The 7,634-nt window shown below is 46.2% G+C and overlaps 1 protein-coding gene across 1 annotated transcript in view; it reads left to right on the top strand.

Annotated features, from left to right (window-relative positions):
* The first annotated feature begins 4,341 nt into the window (after positions 1-4,341).
* Positions 4,342-7,634, top strand: part of SLC7A14 (solute carrier family 7 member 14) — a 111,914-nt gene continuing 108,621 nt past the window's right edge. The window contains exon 1 of the mRNA XM_019643983.1: positions 4,342-4,550. The gene's annotated coding sequence lies outside the window, so the exon portion shown is untranslated. The remainder of the gene's footprint in view (positions 4,551-7,634) is intronic.

The following is a 7,634-nucleotide window of genomic DNA, read 5'->3' as shown; positions in this document are numbered from 1 at the left end:
AGTTGTGGAGGGCGCCAGTTGCCATCTGGCTGCCCGTCAGCAGCTCGTGGCCTCTAAGTTCAAGGTGCTGTGTTCAACCTTAATTTCGGGTGGGCATAGCCACCATCCCATGCGGGAGTCAACCAGCAGCCTTGTTGTTAACAGCGCATGCTCTATCCATTGAGCCATCCGGGTGGCAGCTCAGCTCAAGGTGCCATGTTCAGTCTTAGTTGCAGGCAGGCATAGCTCACCATTGAACAGGCAGTCTTGTTAGGAGCATGTGCTCTCACCAGCTGAGCCATCCTGCCACCTGTTAGCAGATCAGCAGCAGCTCAGCTCAGGCGCAGTGTCACTGGCCCATGTGGGAATCAAACCGGTGGCCCTGTTACTCAGAGCTCACACTTTTAAGCCAACTCTTAACCAACTGAGCCACTCGGCCGGAACCTACAAGCCTTTTTAAAACAAGTTAATTTAAGTAGAAAAGTGAATGGATTTAAAGAAAATATAATAAATGAGAAGAAGTGTTTGCTTTAACATTTTCTTCTATGTCAGGGAATTTCATTGGTCTGACACTCCTGACTTCTCTCCATACCTTCATCATTAAGTAACTTTATTCTCTCTGCATGGGGTGGGAGTGGGGAGAGTGCTATATCTCATTGTAAATTTGGACAGAATGAAATGAACATGCTTAGGTCAGCACCCCATTTCTTCCTCTTGAAATTTAGATACCCAGAGAATAATCACTCACAGGTCATTAGCTTATAAATTCCCAGTCCAATTGGTAGGAACCTAGCAGCAGGTTATTTATTCAACATATCTTTATTGTGAGCCTAAAATATGCTGAGATCTGGTTCTGTGTCTTCTCTTCTCCTGCCCAGAAACACCTCTCCCTTTGGAGGGCTATAGGCCAGCCTCTGTCCAGGCTGTTTCTCAGCTTCTGAATCTGCTCAGAGGCAAAAGTCAGGGGCATTGATGAGCTTGGGATCCTTCTAGAAGAAAACATCAAGTGCTTATCATCATGAATCATAAGACAAAAACAGTAATTATTTTTAAGGCATCTGGCCTAACCATAATCTATCCAAGCAGGCCAATCATAAAGGATTTTAGTAATCACTCTGCTAAAGGCAAAAGGCCTTAAGTAAGAGGGCATTGCCCCTTCCTTGGAGTTATCACATTTGCATCTGGGCCCCTGCATTTGCTTTCGTCAGTTCTCCACCACTCAACTAAACTGGTGCCCCTTATGATATCGCTCTATTTTATTTTCATCATGGTTTGTCTCTCTAGTTCTTTCTTTACTTGTTTAGGGTCTGAATCACTTTACTAGTCTGTAAGCCCAAGGAGAGCAGGAACCATTTCTGCATTGTTCATGGCTGTATCTCAAGTGTCAAGAATATGGTGAATAAATGAAACAAAACTCCCATATTCCAGTTGTTGGAACAAGAAAACTGGGGTGTGTGTTTTGCAGATCTAATTAGCAGTCACTCTGTAGTATCATTGCTTAACCCTGGAACTGAGATATGCATCAATTGTTTCTTCTGTATGTGGTTCTAAATGCTCAACTACATTTTTATCTACTCCATTTTTTTTTCATTGGTTCAATAACCCTCTACCAACAGCTGGAAGGCATCTGCAGGTAACAGGCAAAAGATAAGAGCTTATAATAAAGGAGTAGGACCTAAGGGAAACCTTATCAAGAAATTGTTGTTAAGGTATAACTTTCTATTGTAATCTATGCAAGTTCTGTTCCCCAAACCCCCTTTTCTGCCTTTTGCTGTGTAAAGTTGAGTTTGGCTTTAAAAACTAATTTGAAAAATTTTTCAGAGTCCCAGAGCAATTTCTCGTGAAACTGTCCAAAATTTTCTGAAATTCATTCTCATCCAAGTAACTGCTTATAAAGGCACCATTTTTTAGGCAAAATTAAATTATTTCATGCTTATTCTTCTATTTCTCATGTTTCCTCATGACAATGCAGAGGTGGTTAGGAGTAAGAGGTAGCATTTTACCTCATCTGGACAATTTTTTTCATGAAATGTATAGAAGTATTTGGTGCCTTCTGTTTTTTTGGTTTCCCTAAATATAAAGAGGTCTAGATTGACACTTTCTAAAGAATCTTAAAAGATAGTAAACCAAAAAACTGGACTCTGTTTTAGGGTGGAGGAAACTCCTCAGGAGGTTCTGGTTTGTGTGTGGATTTCACTGGGTTGATCGGCAGTAGATTGGAGACTCATTTCACCATTCAAGGTACTGATGAGTAACCAGGAATTGCTCTTGTATGCTAAATATTTTTCTTTGAAATCAAACCCATTTTGAATATCCAATCCAAATAAACTTTATCTAGCAAAAGCAGAAAAGTCTAAACCCTGTTGTCCTGAAATACAGGCACAAACTTATCTCAGATATTAAATACTCGTAACCATTGTGATTATGGCTGGTGCTGTTCTGAAACTGAAATGCCAGGGGGGGAAATGAGATTCAATCCAAAAATCCATCACAGAAGAGAGTGAAAATGAAAAAAAAATACAGCACTCAAAACACCATAGCTTTTGAATTACATGCATACACACAGACTTACAGAACTATACCGACATTTCAGTAGCTGCCCATTCCATGACAAATCTCATCTTCTCAGCCTTTCGCGCCCATAATGCATCTGGACTAGAATAAATGTAGGGTTTTCTTTAGTCCATAATTAACAACTTACATTTGTTGACTCTTTACTTTCACAGTGTGGTTTCTCATATGTTATTTCATTTGAACATTTCAACTATCTCATGGAGAAGGCAGATGGACATTCTTTTCCCATTTTAAAGATGAGACTGAAAGCTTGAGTGATTTACCAAAAATCATATCGTAAGTAGCTGGCAGAGCCGGCATCAAGACTCCAAATTTCTGATTCTTTTACTCTTTGCTTTTCCTTCCAGTGTTTCCCAGCTTCCTGTGCCTGAAATACCTTGCACTACTATCATAAGCTTAAATTATTGGGATGTGCCAAGACTTTAGGCCTGGAAGCTAGTCCAAGGCAGTAAGAAGCTTGAGCTAAGTGATCTTACCAAAGCTGTCCTGGCACTAATCAGTCATTCTTCTGGGGAGAGACAGGGTCTCTGAGCTAGAACCCACAGCCTAAAGGTAGATTTGAACTGCTCCATCTGAGGGAGCAGGCGTCACTCAGCCAGTATTCTTCTCAAACACAAGCCCAGTGAATTTGTTTCCACGGGCAGGAAGTTACATTTATTAGCTCCCATTTTTGTAAGGGCTTGGACAAAAGATGCAAGAAGTCATGTAGGTACTTTCCATCTAAATCAGTCTACTCAATGAACGTTAAATAATTCATTCTCTGATGAGGCCAACCATGCCTAGGTTGGTACCATCTGGTCCTCATCTTTTGAAGATATAACAAAGCTCTGGGATACTCACCTTAACAGAAGCAATGAAAAATATAAGCCTTGTGTCTCTCCTGTCTCCACTGAGCCTGGTTATCTGTCTAGCCTGACTTCACAGATTCCCTTTTCCAAGTTTACAAAAGACACCTCCATTCCACAGGCACAAATCACAACCTTCTTATTTTCTGAAATTTAGCTTAACAGGGGCAGGGGAAGAACTCTCATTTACTGAGTTCTCAATATGTGTACAGCACTGGGCTAGGCAATGTCAAGAACATTATCATTCCTAATTCTCATAACAGTCTTGTCATTCTCCAGATGAAAGAACTGCCAGGAGAAGTGAAATAACCCAAGCTCACACAGACTGGAATTCCTGGTGGGTCTTCACATCTCAAATCCAAGGTCAGATGTTGAGAACACAAAGAAAGACTCTGGCTACTTGAGCTTTGAAAGAGTAGAGTCTTGTCTTTTTTAGGAGGACAGAGGAAATCAGTCTCTCCCATCCTTTCTTTTCAATAATGCCAAAGAGGTGGAAGAAATGTGAGAACAGCAAGGGCTCTTCCAGGAGAGGGGTAAGCTTTCAGAGGGCAGGAAGCAGGTCTGAATAGACAGCTGTCTTCAGTGCCAAGTCCAGCAGGGGTGGTGACTGGTGACGCTGGCAGATGCATACTCAACACACCGACAGACACTGCAGAGTCCTGCCTGTTCCTGCTTTCCCAGGACAGAGAACTGTCCATCTCTGGCCCTCTCAGCCTCCCGACAACCTGACATACTGGAAGTGGCACCCGGAGGCTCAGTAAGCCAAGAGGAGTTGAGAGTGGCAGATAGCGAGTGAGTGAGTGAATGAGTGAGTGAGTGAGTGCTTGCGGGGTCTTCTGGTGAGAAGCTTGGGCTCTGTAATGTGAGGGGCTGGGCCGCCCACGTGACTCCAGGAAGGCGGAGACTAGCGCGCTGGAGGGAGGACTGACAGGCCGCGGGGAGGGGTGCGGAGTGTGTGTGTGTGTGTGTGTGTGTGTGTGGTGGGGGGAGGCGATCTGAATAATTGAGGAGCTGTTCAGCAACAGCGGATGCCTTCTGTTTTCCTTTGCCACCAGCACCGCGCATCATAGTGGAAGAGACAGAGCCCGGCGCTTTAAGTCCGGACCGCCAGCCACCAGCCCCCGCAGCCGGTTCATCGCCTTCAGCCCTCAGGTGAGTGTAATTCAACCCCTTCACCGCAATCCTTCCTTCTCAGCGCCCCCTGTATTTCATCTGGACCCCCGCAAATGGGACGATCGTCTCTGGTTGAATGAACCAGGAAGCCGGAGCCACCGGGAGAGAGGAAGCAGGAACATGGCGCGGAGGCTGAGCGCGCCCTCCAGAAAGGGGCCCCTGAAAGAAGGAAGGAGCTGGGTAGGGGTCTCTCAGGCTCTGGCCCGGAATGAGGCCGGGACGGCGTCCAGGGTCTGGGGACGCCGGGGTCCGACTCACGGCAGCTGCCAGGCGGGGCTCAGGCAAATGCAGCCCCGGCGCGGCCCGGGAGAGAGACGGAGGAGGGAGCCGCGAGCGGCGTCCGGGCCGCCCGGGTCTCCACAGACGCCGGGCCCCTCCTTTGCTCCTAGCCTTGGCACACACCCGGCTCTAGCAGCTCGGTTCTTGGCCTCGGAGAAGGAAGGCTTTTCCTGCCGCAGCCCGAGGGGAAGGAGGGGACAACGTCTATCCTTTTACCTGAGAGCAAACTCTTCAAAGGGACTCCAGCTGAGCCCAGTGCCCTAACCAGGCCGGTGCGCTCTAAGGGACGTCTGTCCCCAGAGAGAGGTGACACACCGGCAGCAGAGAGGAAGTCGTGATGGGGGAAGTGTCCAGGAAAGGTCCCTGGCCAGAGGGGGCAGCCCCGGGAAAGGATTCTCGCCCTCACTTATTCACCCCGTCAGAACCTCCTGTCTCCCCCCATTCCAAAGAACAGCAGTTTCTTATGAATCCAGCGGGCCAGCGTAGGGCAGTGTGGCCTCGCAGGACGCAGCCCCAAACCACCTTCTCCCTTCTGACCCCCACCCCCACCCCCGAGTTGTGTATTTTATATTGTGATTGAAGAGTAAGATAGAAGTCGCCAAATAACTGGAAGTAAAAGGAAGGTGGAGAAGGAAGGCAGGAACAGCAGGGCTCTCGCCTGTTCCTGGCACTCATGACCCCACTACCTGTTCTAAGCTCGGTTCATAGGAGGTCTTGAACTGAGAGGTGCAAAGGAACCGGCTCTGGGGAAGGACTGCTCACAGAACTGCGGAGCTAGCCACTGGCGGGAGTTGGCCAAGGACCACAAAATGATAACCCGCCTCCCCCGCTTCACGGCTCCCACCCCACCCTGGGGTAAGGGGTCCGGGAGAACACGAGGTCAGGATAGATAGCCCCAAGCAGGAGTCTGGGCTGCCGAGCGAACTGCGGTGAGGGCTGCTGTCCGCGGTGCTGAAAGTTCTCCGTGGTGGGAAGCTAACACTGCCTGGGAACTGGCGGCTCACCGCTTGCCAGCATTTCCCACAAGCAGAAACCGCGTTAGAACCAAGTAAAGGGGGTTAGGTGGAGCAAGCGACGTAGAGAGACTGGTAAAGGTGCTCTTCCTTCCCCCGGACTACGCTTGGGAGGAGGTACCCCATACTCCTGGGTAGAGGAGCAAGGCGCGGATCCAGCTTAGCAAACTTCGGGTGGGGACGAGGAGACGTATGGTGCCTCAATCTGAATCTTCCGGTGAATCAACACTGGATGAAGTGTTTGGAAAGCAGTTAAGGGTGCTATTCTAATAAACACTTCTGTGGCTTTCGGGAACCAAAGAACTGTGAGGCTACATAAAGGAAGAGATTTCATTAACGGAGAGTCTGGGCTTTCTATTCCTGGCCATGGCTTTTTCTCTCTTCAGAACCCTTCTCTCCCTCTTTCCCCACCCCGCACCTTGTTTACATCCTCTAGATAAAGATCTCTAAGCAGCCCTGCAGGTTTGTTTCTTTGACTAGTCTTTTATTTTATGGGTCAGATGGGGAAAGAATTAAGCCAATTTTGGGAGGCCAAGTTAAGAGAATATTTACTGAACACTTACTATCTTCTGGGTAATAGTATCTCATTTAAACTTCACAATACCTGCTAACTATAAGTATCACAGAAAATTGAAGTTAGGCATCTCAAATTCAGAGATTGGATTCAATTCAGGTCTGCTTAACCCCAAAGTCCAAGCTATTTTCATGCCCTCCTTTTGGCATTTGGCTTTAGATAGCTGTTATTGGGGAATATAGCAAGAGAATGTCAAAGGAGGAAGGACTGCTTTCTTTTTCACACACATTGCTCTCTCTTCCAACCCTTTCCTCTTTCCATCCACCCACTGTCACTCACTCCCACCATACCAACTGCTTTTGTGCATGCTGCTTGAGATACCATTGTTCACACAACATGAACTTCAGGATTGCAAAAACAAGTTAGAGGACTAAAACAGCAGACTTTCCTGGAAAAGCAGAAAAGCTTCAGGGAATCCGAAGGTCTAGAGCCCACAGGCGTTTTCATATTCAGAGTTATACTCTTGAATTTTAAGGCAGGAATAATCTTAAGGTCATTCAGCACTGTTGTTTCACAAGAAGGGGTGCTTGGGGACCAAAATATGGTCATTAATCTAAGTCATGTGATTAAAATGTTAGGATTGGAACCTAGCTGACTTGATTTCAGGACCAGTGCTCTTTCCACTACACCTCTGGTGCCTCAAATACTCTTCCATGCTGCCCTCTTTGATTATCTTTGACAAGAACATCACCATTACTGAACTATATTCAGTAATATACCACAAATAAAAACACCTAAAATACAAGCAGTCCTCTTAGCTACTTTTTCTTCCTATTCTTTCCACTCTGGTCTCACTGTTCCAGTGCTGTCTGACCCAACATACCTGAGACATCTGACACATTTTCCTCAGTAACAGTTCTCCCTATGGCAGCCATTTGTAAATGGGGATGGCAGTGTGGCATTTCTCTACTTGCCTTTATGTTATCTATATTTCCTCTCTATGATCTATTCCCAACAAAATAATTTTCCTAAATTAATTACCCTAAGCACTTTCCGATGTGCTCATAGGGGCTTGGACGAGGCCTTAAAAAGATGTAGGCAGAAACAAACGGTCATTATAAGTGCTGATATCTATCAAATGCTTACCACATGCTAGGCATTGAGCTAAGTTCGTTCATAAATCATGTTATTGAATCTTCACAATTCTGTCAAATAGATAATTTAATCAGAGATGGTCCTAAAATTCTAGTCCCCTCT

This window comes from Hipposideros armiger, unplaced genomic scaffold (genome assembly GCF_001890085.2).
Source record: "Hipposideros armiger isolate ML-2016 unplaced genomic scaffold, ASM189008v1 scaffold_83, whole genome shotgun sequence".
NCBI lineage: Eukaryota > Metazoa > Chordata > Mammalia > Chiroptera > Hipposideridae > Hipposideros > Hipposideros armiger.
This window is presented reverse-complemented; position numbering and strand designations above follow the sequence as displayed.